The sequence below is a fragment of the Rattus norvegicus genome, chromosome X, assembly GCF_021556685.1.
Source record: "Rattus norvegicus strain SHRSP/BbbUtx chromosome X, alternate assembly SHRSP_T2T, whole genome shotgun sequence".
NCBI lineage: Eukaryota > Metazoa > Chordata > Mammalia > Rodentia > Muridae > Rattus > Rattus norvegicus.
The window spans coordinates 9,535,580-9,549,359 of NC_141554.1; the positions used below are offsets into that span (position 1 = coordinate 9,535,580).

Here is a 13,780-nt window from a genome sequence, read left to right on the forward strand (position 1 = left end):
GCTTTCTCTTGAATCTTGCTGTGCTTTTGTTCAAGATTTTCTCTTCCTCAGAATGGCTTTCTCTCTTTCTCTCTTTAACTACATAGATGCCATCGGGTGTTAATGCCTGGTGTTTGAGATATAGCTTAGGAGCATCAAATGCTTGTCCCCTTTCCTGAATCCTTCTCCTCTCCTACTGAATGTTTCACCTGAACCAGTCTGCTTCTTGTAATGTGAAGAAAGCTTGAAAACATATTTTTAACTGAGAAGCAAGTGCGTTATCAGAACCACTCACCCCACCCCACATAACCAAGAGTTTGACCATGAACAATTCCCAACACATAGTGGATGCTCAGTTACTATTTGTTAGTTGAATAATTCTGAGTGTCTGTGTATACAGAATTGACCTTAATATAAATACAAAATACCTGGAACCATTAAGGAAAGAAGCTACATCAGAACTTATCCAATGATTTAGACTGAGCACTGTGCTACAACAGGGCATGTTGCCAATTTCCTCAGGCACTACCCACACAGTATGTTCATAGCTTGTGCAATAAGATTGTTTTGTGAAGATCTCCTGAATGCATAACTATAGCAACGTTGTCTACTTCAAATTTAGAGTGACTAGAGGACTAGGGTTGTGACTGTTCACTATACAATGCATTTCTTTGCATGCAAGGGAACCTTGTTTATTTACAGATTTTTTTTTGTGGTTTTGATAGAGCCTTACTATGAAGCAAAGGCTAGTCTTGATTTTATAATTCCCTTGCCTCAACCTCCTGACTGCCAGCATTATATGTGTATGCCACTACACTTGACTTCTTAGAAGGTTTTTGGTTTTGTTTTGTGTTTTGTTTGTTTTCAGTTCTTTTATTGGTGGTGATGGTTTCATTCTTTCTTTTCTTTTGTCTCATTTTTCCTTCCTTTTTTTGAGAAAGGTTTTCTCCGTGTAACAGCCCTGGATATCCTGAAACTCATTTTGTAGAATAGGTTGGCCTTGAACTCAGGGATCTGTTTGTCTCTGCTTCCCAAGAGGTAGGATTAAAGGTGTGTGCCAATATGCTTGTTTTAGTTACAGTTTTTAATTCCCATAAGCAGAACACTACCGCTGTTTGAGGAAGCAAAACAGCTTGCAAACTAAGCTAGAATAAAATTCTAGATTCCCAAACTAACAGATGAGGGTAACTTTGACCCTGAAATCTGAAAATAAAGGAGTCAGAAATTGTCTGCATTGCCTACATTGTCTATCGATTTATTTTTAACTGCAATGTAAACACCAACAGTAGAATTCTGTCTCCATTTTAAATGGAGGGAATCTTGTTGTGGAGGGTACAAATGTGGTACATCTTGCACATTTCATCTCACAGTTTTCAGCTATGCTGTGATACGTGCCCATGTTTTCCATGTAAGAAAGCATATTTCTCTCTGGCTTTGTTAAATGTTGACAGAATCTTATCCACATGCTATTAATTTGATCAATTTTAAGTCAAAATTTTCCTCATCATTAATACCAAGCAAGGTGAGGCATTTCTTTAAAGCTCTGTTTCTGTCTCTCTCTCTCTCTCTCTTAGACAAATACACATACTCTCACACACAGACACACAGACATACACAAAAACACACAGGCATGCAAAAAACACACATAACACATACAAACACCAACACTCATGCACATACATGTATGTTTTAACAAAATATCATAAAAGATTTTAAATCAAGTCAGTATTCGATTTCTTTTCTGAAATAAGCCCAGAGTGACCTAGAGCTCATAATCTTTCTGCCTCAAACTTCTGAGTGATTGGGATTAGGATGTCTATTATTTTTTATCAATCCATTTCAGATTCTTTTTTCATTAAAGTTTTCATTATTTCCTTTAGGAGGAATGTGAAGGATTTAAAAGTAGCCTCAAACTCAGATCAATAATAAAAATATCATACTCAGATTAACTTTAAAAATATTTCTTTTAAAATTGTTTTTAATATGCATGTAATGGGAGACATTTATGCCCAGGGATGCAAAAACCCAAGGTGGCTAAGGTAAAGGAACCCCTAAATCTGGAGTTATAGAAGTTGTGAGCTGCTGAATACTGAGCAGTACTCACTATTAACTGCTGAGTGCTCTTCTAAAGCTACATATTATCTTTTAAAACTTTTAAACTTTTAAAATAATGATAAACACATACAAATGAAGACAAATATTAAGACAAAGATAAAAGAGTACTTGGCTCATTGCTGTGCCACTAAAATTATATATATGTGTGTGTGTGTGTGTGTGTGTGTGTGTGTGTGTGTGTGTGTGTGTGTGTGTGTATGGCAAATTACTGAAAGCAGTACAAAATTTCTCATTCAACACAAAGGAAGGTAGCAATGGAGAAACAAAGGAACACAGAACACACAAAAAGTATAGGCTATAGAAGAAAATACAGCAAAATAAAAGACATCATCTTGTCAATCATTACATTATTAAATACAGAACTTGGTGACAGAATGGTTGTCTACTAGAATACATGATGCTTGGATTCTATCTCTAGTGCTGGGAAAAACAAGACCATGATTCTTTGAAACCACCTTTACTTGACTGGAGTAAATGCTACTTTGTGTGTTTAGTTATCAAAATGTTCAAAAACTAGCAGAATCAGCCATGTGGAATTTTTAGATATGTGAATTCTGGGACCCCCCAACCTAAATTCACTGAATCAGAGACTCCAGGGATGGAGTCCAGTAATCCACATTTTAATGAGTTCTCAAGGTTATTCAGATGGACAATAAAATCTAGAAACTAATGGCATAGATGGAATGAGAAATGAATTAAGTATAAATCCTTCCCCCTCTTTTCTAATTGACTTCAACTCCTGGTGCCTGTTTATAGAGACCACTGAAAAGCTGTGGCTCCCTGCAAACTGCAGACATACAGAACTCACACAATTGAAGCAGAAAGATTACAATCTCAAGGCTGACCTGGATGATGTAATGAGACCCTGTCTCAGAAAAAAAAATGTGTATAATCTTGTTGGGGCTCTGAATAGGTATTGAATGTAGTACTTCCTCATTAGCACTATATCAAAGATTATTTGTACAGATTTAAGTGCTGCTCTCAAAATGTCTCAGATAGAGTTCAGCTATTTGTTTTACATAAACATATCAGACTACACTCTAAGGAAAACTACCATAGACAAATGTTTTAAACTATGACTCATAAGAAAATGTCAATGGAGATCTAACATACATATAATTGCATGCATGTATACATATGCATGTGTGTAAATATAAGCACATATAAAAGTGTTCATACACAGGTCTCTGAAACACCACTAGTCTTCTTTCTTTCAACAAAGTACTATGTATTCTGGTACTTCCTGTTCAATTTCTCTGTTTAAGAATCCATACTATATTTTTAATGGAGGTTTCATGATTAAATGATCTGTGACACAATAAAAAGAACTGTACAAGATTTATTCAAACTGCTCAACTCTATCTCTGTTATGTTAATTGAAATTGTTAATTTAACTCAATGCGTTAAAGAGGGAAAGATGGAAAAGATAATTCTTATCTAATCAAAAGCTATGAAAATGTTCATTGAAAAGAGGACCACACTTAGGCTACAGTTCTATAACACAAAGAAAAAAAAAATCAATGTGCAGAAGTGCCATCACAAAATAAATTTTTTCAGGTTTGCACTTTCCCAAAGGAAAAATGCTTGTTAGTTTAGCATTTCAATATTCAGCACAATATTTCAATATTGTAGAATATTTCAATAATCAGATATTCAGTATAATGTAAGAAATTGTAAATCTGGGGGGGGGGGCTGGTAGCTTATTTTTCAATGATGACCAAATAACTAACTTACAAATGCAAAGTCCACGATGGTTTATTTTCATTGATAAGAATTTATTGCCACTTAAGCTGAAAGTAACCTATTGAAATTAATAAAACAAGTAGTGTGCATTTTGGGGGTAACAGGAAAGTGATAGAATGTATTACACAACTTGCACATCTGGTAGTAAGCTAAAAGATTAAAATATTACTAGGCTCAATTGGTGGTTTGGTGTCATAATTGCTGATGAGAAAGTATATTATATTTTATTGTGTGACATAATTACCATGGGACAAATTTTTTTTAGTGATTCTTCATTCCCAATATGTACAGCAAGCAGTGCATTCAGAGTATAAGTATACTTAATTATTTTATTTTATTACTTCTTTTATGTTTTTCATATTATAATCAAGTTATTTTTGGTTACCTTAAACCAAATTAAAATCAATTTAATTTTTGCATTCCATGTGCTTTTTTCTTTTATTTTTCCTTTTATTGAAAATAAATTATTTTCCTGTGCAGTATATCTTGATTATAGTTCCCCTCACTCTATTCCTCTCATTTCCCCCTACCTACCCTCATATTTGGATTCACTTTATTTTTGTCTTTCATGAGAAAAGAACAGGAATAATATGGAGAAATATAGTGTTGTGTAAATATACCACATCTTCTTTAACAACTCCTATTGAGGAACATGTACGTTGTTTCCAATTCCTGGTTATTATGAACAAAACTTCAAAGATCAGCTTGAGCAAGTGTCCTTCTGATAAAATGGAGCTTCATTTGGGTAAATGCTTCCAGTGGCTCTTCCTGGTTGTCAGTTTGACTATGTCTGGAATGAACTACAATCCAGAATTGGAAGGCTCACCTTTGATCCTGATCTTGAGGCTGGGAGATACAAGTTTCTGACCTGAATCTTGGGTTGGAGATCTTGATCCAAAGTGGCTATGAATCCCAGAAGCTTAAGGCAAAGAGATCTCTTGATTTCAAGGTCACCTGAGACAAAGCAAGTCCCAGATCCAGGATTGCTGGTACACACCTTTACTATGGGACATACCTTCTGCTGGAAACTTACATAAGGACATTGGAAGAAGGAAGAGTCTCTCTTTTTTTGCCTGCCTGCCTGCCTGCCTACCTTGTGGGACTGAGCCACTGCTAGCTAGATCCTTGGACTTCCATTCACAGCTGTTGATGATCGTTATTGGGGAGTTGGACTATAGAATGTAAGTTATCAACAAATTCTCTTACTATATAGAGACTACCCTTAAGTTCTGTGACTCTAGAGAACCCTGACTAAGACAGTGCTCAAGAATAGTGTACCTGGATCTTGAGGTAGATCAATTCTTATCTTTCTGAGGAACCACCGTACTGATTTCCATAGTGGCTGGACAAGTTTGCACTCTTACCAGCAATGGAACAGTGTTTCCCTTGCTCCACATGTTCACCAGCATGAGCTATAGCTCGTGTTAACAGGTTTAAGGTTGATTTGTATTATCTGATGGTGAAAAATGTTGAAGGTTTCTTTTAAGTGTTTCTAAGTCATTGAGATTCCTCTATTGGGAATTCTCTGCTTAGATCTGTGCCCGATTTTTAATTAGGTTTTTTTTTTCTTCTTGATAGCTATTCTCTTGAGTTCTTTATGTATTTTGAATATTAGATGTAAATTGAATGTGTAGTTGGGAACAATTCTTTCCTTTCAGTAGGCTGCCATTTTTTCAGATTGATGATGTTCTTTGCCTTATAGAAGGTTTTCAGTTTCATGAAGCCCCATTTAGTAATTGTAGATCTTAGTACCGTTACTATTGGTGTTCTGTTCAGGAAGTCTTCTCCTGTGATTAAAGATATTCCTCACTTCCTCTTATATCAGATTAAGTGTGTATGGTTATATGTTGAAGTGATTGAGCAAAATTGCAATTGAGTTTTGTGCAAGGTAGTAACTATGGATCTATTTGCATTCTTCTAACTGCAAATATCCAGTTTCATCAGCACCATTTGATGAAGATGTTCTCTTTTTTCCATTGTATCTTTCTAGCTTTATAAAAAAAAATCAGATGTCCATTATCATGTGGATATATGTGTGGATGGATCTTTGATTCAATTCCATTGATGAACATGTCTGTTTTCATATCAATGCCATGTGATTTTTCTATTACTATATCTTTGTAGCACAGCTTCAAATAGGAAATGGTTAGAGTGCAAGCAGTTTTTTATTATGCAGGATCATTATAGTTATCTTCTTTTTGTTTGTTTGCTTGTTTGTTTTGCTGTTGTTTGTTGTTGTTTGCGTATGAAGCTGAAAATTGTCCTTTCAGGATTTGGGAAGAATTCTGTTGAAGTTTTGATAGGGATGGAATTGAATCTGTAGATTTCTTTTGGCAAGATGGCCATTTTCACCATGTTAGTCTCACTGATCTATATGTATGGGAGATCTTTCAGTCCTTTGATATCTCCAATTTATTTCTTCAAACCCTTGAAGTTTGTATCATACTAGTTTTTCATTTGTTTGGTAATTGTACTTCAAAACGTTTTATATTATTTGAGGTCAATGTGAAAGAGATTGTTTTCCTGATTTCACTCTTAGTTCATTTTTTCATTTGTATATAGAAAGGATACTATATTTTGTATCCAGCTACTTTGCTGAAAGTGCTTATCAGCTGTAGGAGTTCCCAGATAGAATTTTTTGTGTGTCATTTATGTATACTATCATATCATCTGCAAATAAAGATACTTTGCTTTCTTCCTTTGTAATTTTTATCCCCTTGATTTCCTTCAGTTGTCTAATGTTCTGGCAAGAACTTGAATAAATAGGGAGAGAGTGGGGAGCCTTGTCTTGTCCCTGATTTTAGTGGAATTACTTTAACTGTCTCTGTATTTAATTTGATGTTGGTTATTGGCTTGCTGAATGTTGCTGTTACTATAAATGAGTATCTAATCACAATAATCTAATGATCTAATAGTCATAACAAGAGAGATCCTTGATCTCTCCAAGACTTTTATCATGAAGGAGTGTTGGATTTTGTCAAAGGCTTTTTCAGCACTTTATGAGATGATCATGTGGTTTTTTCTTTCAGTTTATACATATGTATATATGTAAATAAAGATGTATTTACATATATTGAAACATCCCTCAGTCTCTGCGATGAATCCTACTTTATCATGGTGGATGATCTTTTTTATGTGTTATTTGGTTTGGTTTCCAAGTATTTTATTTAGTATTTTTGCATTCATATTCTCTGAAAAATTGTCCTTTCTTTGTTGAATCTTTATGTGGTTTAGGTGGGTAGTGTTCTTTCTTTTTCTATTTTTTGGAGTAGTTGGAGGAGTATTGGCTCCTTTGAAAAGTCCAGGAGAATTCTGTGTTTTACATCTGGCTCATGGCTTGTTTAGTTGGGAAACTTTTAATGACAGCTTCCATTTCCTTAGGAGTTATAGGTCTATTTAAATTGATTGTCTGATCAGATTTAGCTGTTAAGTGTTATTTATTGAGAAAATTATTTATTTCCTTTAGATTTTCCTATTGGTGAAGTATAGGATTTTAAAGTATGTCCTTGTGATTCCCTGAATTTTCTCATTGTCTGTTGTTATGTGCTCCCTTTCCATTTTAGATTTTTGTTATTATAAAATCTCTCTCTCTCTCTCTCTCTCTCTCTCTCTCTCTCTCTCTCTCTCTCTCTCTCTCTCCCTCTGTCTTTAGTTAGTTTGGGTAAGGGTTTTTCTATCCTGATTCCCTCAAAGAACAAAATTTTAGCATTCATTGATTCTTTGCAGTGTTCTCTTTGTTTCTATTTATTGATTTCAGCATTCGGCTTTATTACTTCTTTCCATCTACCCCTTAAGGGTGTTATTTCTTGTTTTTGATCTAGAGATTTCAGGTGTGCTGCTAAGTTTCTAACATGAAATTTCTCCAGTTTTTTCTTATGTAGGCAGTTAATAACATGAACTTGCCTCTTAGAACAGCTTTTATTGTATCCCATAAATTTGTCTAGCATTCATGAATCACTGGGTTCAATCCATAGTCATATGAGAAAGAAAGGAGGGTAACTGTTGTTGATCTCTTATAAAAGTGATGGTTAATAAGGATGCTCTTACTTTATTTTGATATTTTATGTTTTCATTTTTAAATCTTTTATTATATTTTACTTTCCTTCCTTCTTTCTTTAAAAAAGAAAAGAAAAAGGCAAGCATGGTGGCACACTCCTTAATCCCAGAGCTTGGAAGGCAGAGGCAGACAGATCTCTGTGAGTTTGAGGACAAACTGATCTAGATAGGAAATTTCATGAGAGTCAGGGCTACATGATAAGTCTTTGTCTCAAAATCAAGCAGATGAAAAGATTTTTTAAATGTGGATTTGTTATGTAGCCCAAACTAACTTTGAACTCACAATCCTCCTGCCTCAACTTCCCCACACATTACATTTGCTTAATATAGTGAAAGTTCCCTCTTATTAAGTTAGTATGTTAATCTAGTAAGAAATGTATTTGCCAGTCTATTCTGTTACATTATTTTAAGTTTTACAAAGAAACTGGGCATGTTGATGTATCTGTTGAGTGTTATCAGTATTAATTGAAAACAGCCACACAATCATCAAAGCACAGAAGGATAAACTGTCAAGTTGGGCACAACCAAGCTAAAATCCAATTAGAAAACATTAGATAGAAATGAGTCTGAAAAACACTTTCTAGCCCATAGTGAAATATAATGCCAAGATAGATAATAAAATTAGCCAACAGAACAGGAATTCACTATGATTAACCTGAAAGTTCAGCAAAATAAATAGATTTAGGATGCTCAAAGAGTCCCAAATCTTATTTTTGTGAATAAATCCTATTAGCAATAATAAAGTCATAAAGCAATGTAACAAATGAAATAACTGGCAAGTAGTTTAAAAAAGTAATTTTATTAAAAATGTCATCAAGGTATTAGGGAGATGGGTCATTAAGTAGTAGCTTTTGCAGTCATCAGGACCCGAATTCAGATCCCCAGACCTCATGTCAAAACTGAGTGTAGAAGTGCAGGTCTGTAATCCCAGTGCTTGGCTAGGTAGAGGCAGAGGGCAAAGACAGGGTGATAACTAGGAAAATAGGCATGTCTGAGTTCAAGGAAAGACCCTATGATAGAACACAATGTCCGATGTCATCATGTGGCTTCTGCCCATGCTCACACAAATGTGCACATTTGCATTCAAGAAAATTTAATTAAAATGTCATTAAAGTAAAAATGTGATAGATAGGATAAATTACAGGCTGAATACACTGAAAGTCCACAAAATAGAGTAGTCTTTTAAACTACATGCATTTAAGAGTAGGTTGAAAAAAACTTAACACAGGACCAGAACGTTTCCCTAAGAAGAAATGGATAAAATTATATGAGAACCCATATTTTGATCACTTACAAAATGAGAGAATGGGCTGAATATGTAGCTCAGTTGGTAGAATGATTATCGAGCATATAGAAAATCCTTATTTCAGTGGGCAGGGTGCCACATGCCTGTCCCTTCAAAGCCATCCTCCATTATGTGGCAAGTTTGAGGCCAGTGTGCTACAGAAGACTTTTTTGAAATTTAAAAAAATTTTATTGAAGATCTAAAAAACAACTTCTACAAGATTGATTTTTCCATAAAACTGTAGCTACACGATGCATTGCGCTATTATGTCTAGCATAGCTACATGTCTGACATGCATTAGACACAAATACAAAAACCATGAAAACAAGCCAATGTTCTTTAACAATTGACAAAAGATAAATTGCCTAAGGAACAACATGGACGACTTGCAAAGGATAGGTTCTTTAAGCACCATTAAAGAAAAGAGCACAGATGGATAAATGTTCAGTTATATACACTAAAGGGAACCTTTGGAACTAGGAATCAGAGCATTTTTTCATAGAGCATTAACACATATTATAAAAGTACATAGTGGTCTCAAGTTAATAAAAACAAAAAGTACATAGTGGCAAAGGAATAGAACCACCAGCATTCAAAAGCAGCTTTGTCAACTAGGCAAACACTCTAAAGCTTGTTTCTGTTGTCCATCACTGATCAACTGGTAGAAATTTTGAAATGAAAAAAAAAATAAAAAAGAAAGAAGGGTCCTTTTATTTTCTCTGTTTAAAATCAAACAGAAAACAAACATCAACTCTGTTATACACTAACAGTCTTCAAAGTATATTATTTGTACAAGAGAAGGACTAAGAACAAAACTCTTTACAGAGATCCAAGCAGGAGTGAGAGAGAGCACACCCCTCACACAGCTTTCCGATGGTACTTGGGAGCAGCTGCATCATAATCACTGGCACTGAACACAGTTGCAGAATTCTTTGACAGATACTCAAGGAAATCATGTAGATAGTTCAGTAATAAAACAAGACTTTTATCATCTAGAGGTGTATAGGCCTACATTGCTCCAATTCGTACAATGTCAGTAAATCACCAGCGTATCCAAGTGATCAGCTGGAATTTCAGCATACAGTGGTCTCTCAAGTTTGTAGAGTAGCTGAGTGCCCAACATTAAATTGAAGTATTCCTTCGTCCCTGCCACTGCCTCATTAACAGCATACTCCTTATCATTTGTATTTCCTCAAGACTTCTTATAATTTGCATAATACTCCAAAATGAAATCCACATTCTTCTTCTTCTCAGGAAGATAAAAAAGAGCTGCTTTTATCTGGTGATCAAGTCCCAGTCATCCACCAGCCCTGGTATCAGGTCTTCAAGGATCTTCATTTTAACTTCAATTCTCTTCATGAATGTTTCTTCATTTTTTTTCTTATTGTTTTTTTTTTATTTTTCAACTTTATTATTCAGGTTTTTTTCTTTATTAACTTGAGTATTTCTTATTTACATTTCAATTGTTATTCCATTTCCCGGTTTCCAGGCCAACATCCCGCTAACCCCTCCCCCTCCCCTTCTATATGGGTGTTCCCCTCCCAATCCTACCCTCATTACCGCCCTCCCCCAAACAATCACATTCACTGGGGCTTCAGTCTTAGCAGGACCAAGTGCTTCCCCTTCCACTTGTGCTCTTACTAGGCTATTCGTTGCTACCTATGAGGTTGGAGCCCAGGGTCAGTCGGTGTATAGTCTTTGGGTAGTGGCTTAGTCCCTGGAAGCTCAGATTGCTTGGCATTGTTGTACATATGGGGTCTCAAGCCCCTTCAAGCTCTTCCAGTCCTTTCTCTGATTCCTTCAACGGGGGCGCCTTTCTCAGTTCAGTGGTTTGCTGCTGGCATTCACCTATGTATTTGCTGTATTCTGGCTGTGTCTCTCAGGAGAGATCTACATCCAGTTCCTATCAACCTGCACTTCTTTGCTTCATCCATCTTGTCTAATTGGGTGGCTGTATATGTATGGGCCACATGTGGGGCAGGCTCTGAATGGGTGTTCCTTCTGCCTCTGTTATAAACTTTCCCTCCCTATTCCCTGCCAAGGGTATTCTTGTTCCTCTTTTAAAGAAGGAGTGAAGCATTGGCATTTTGGTCATCCTTCTTGAGATTCATGTGTTCTGTGAATCTAGGGTATTTCAAGCATTTGGGCTAATATCCACTTATCAGTGAGTGCATACCCTGTGTGTTTTTCTGTGATTGGGTTACCTCACTCAGGATGATATTTTCCAGTTCCATCCATTTGCCTAGGAATTTCATAAAGTCATTGTTTTTGAAAGCTGAGTAATATTCCATTGTGTAGATGTACCACATTTTCTGTATCCATTCCTCTGTTGAAGGGCATTTGGGTTCTTTCCAGCTTCTGGCTATTATAAATAAGGCTGCTATGGACATAGTGGAGCACATGTCTTTGTTATATGTTGGAACATCTTTTGGGTATATGCCCAAGAGAGGTATAGCTGGATACTCAGGCAGTTCAATGTCCAATTTTCTGAGGAACCTCCAGACTGATTTCCAGAATGGTTGTACCAGTCTGCAATCCCACTAACAATGGAGGAGTGTTCCTCTTTCTCCACATCCTCACCAGCATTTGCTGTCACCTGAGTTTTTGATCTTAGCCATTCTCACTGGTGTGAGGTGAAATATCAGGGTTGTTTTGATTTGCATTTCCCTTATGACTAAAGATGTTGAACATTTCTTTAAGTGTTTCTCAGCCATTCGGCATTCCTCAGCTTTGAATTCTTTGTTTAGCTCTGAACTCCATTTTTTAATAGGGTTATTTGTCTCCCTGCAGACTTACTTCTTGAGTTCTTTTTATATTTAGGATATGAGCCCTCTCTTTGTTGTAGGATTGGTAAAGATCTTTTCCCAATCTGTTGATTGTCGCTTTGTCCTAACAACTGTGTCCTTTGCCTTACAGAAGCTTTGCAGTTTTGTGAGATCCCATTTGTAGATTCTTGATCTTAGAGCATAAGCCATTGGAGTTTTGTTCAGTAAATTTTCTCCAGTGCCCATGTATTCGAGATGCTTCCCCACTTTTTCTTCTATCAGTTTGAGTTTATCTGGTTTGATGTGGAGGTCCTTGATCCACTTGGACATAAGCTTTGTACAGGCTGATAAGAATAGATCGATCTGCATTCTTCTACATGTTGACCTCCAGTTGAACCAGCACCATTTGCTGAAAATGCTATCTTTTTTCCATTGGATGGTTTTAGCTCCTTTGTCAAAAATTAAGTGACCATAGGCGTGTGGGTTCATTTCTGGGTCTTCAATTCTATTCCATTGGTCTATCTGTCTGTCTCTGTACCAGATTTACCTGGACTCTCTTCTTCCTAGGAGGCTGAGGGTTCTCACTGGTACTGCCACCATCTCTGTTTCCAGGTGTTTTCTGTTTGTTATTTTTTTGTTTTCAACTCAATATTTTTCTGTTGCAGATCAGATGTCTTCTTCCCTGGAGCAGCCCCTCACATCTTGCCCTCTGCATATTGTTCCTGATTAGCCTTTTGAAGTTCCTGCTGTTTCTACAAATTGGTGGCTATACATTTGAGCATTTGAGTACTCTACTTTCTAGCACCCATTCAACCCAACTAGACGTCAGAAGGGGACGGGGTACTGAGGAACAGGAAAATGGGGTACAATATCTTCATGTCTTCAAAGATTTTTCAGAGCGCCTGGACCTCACATCATTTTTATTCCAACCACTCTGATTGATAAAGTACTTCATTCATTTGTCCTTTGTGGCAGCCTTTACACACTTTGCTTCATAAGAAGGCTTCATGTCCTGCTTGGGTGCCATTTATAAATGATTTGCCACCTCCTCCTTCCACCAGACTTTTTCTTAAAAAAAAAATCAAGAACTTTCCAGAACTGGAAAAACATAGGAGCCCTCAGGTGAACAATGAAAGCTATTTAGAAGTATCAATCATTACATATTTATTGAAATAAGAAAAATTATAAGAAAACAACAAACCATCAGATTTGGGAAGTTGATCTGTAAGGTTATTTTGTAAGATACATAAGAAATAAGGCAAGTTGCAGAAACAATTATTTTTCAGCAAAAGACAAAGCTATCTTTTAACGACTGGATTAAAATACATTCAACCTGATTTCATAAGCAATCCAATTATCACTCAAAGAAAAAAAACCTTGGGATTCATAAAGAAGAAGCAACATGGATAAATACTAAAATTGATACAACATATTGATTACTGTAAAAATAACTTGTTTTCTCTTAAGAAATAAAACATTTATGGCTTAGGAATATGTTGTATGCCCCATTTAATTATCTAAAATAACTATACATTGTTTTTGAATGAGTGAGTTTATTAAGTATTAGTAAGCAGAATAGGTAGTGAGTACCAGAGAGTGGGGAGCAGTGTAGTTTTATAGTGAGGCTTCGTCAAACTGGTAGTTCACAACTTCCATATGAGATGACAGGAGCCCTATTGGCAGAGCAAACAACATATCACCTAACACCACTTACAAACATCCAGCAGAAATTGACTAGGGTAGCTTTATGGAGGCAACCAGCAGGAGTTTGCAATTTAAACTGCCTTGTGCTTAGTAGACTATTCTCTTAGGTGAGACTTCCAAGCAAAAGAACAAA

The 13,780-nt window shown here is 36.0% G+C and overlaps 1 pseudogene; it reads right to left on the minus strand.

Moving 5' to 3' along the window:
* Positions 1–10,036: 10,036 nt before the first annotated feature.
* Positions 10,037–12,644, minus strand: Morf4l1-ps2 (mortality factor 4 like 1, pseudogene 2; annotated as a pseudogene).
* Positions 12,645–13,780: the final 1,136 nt, after the last annotated feature.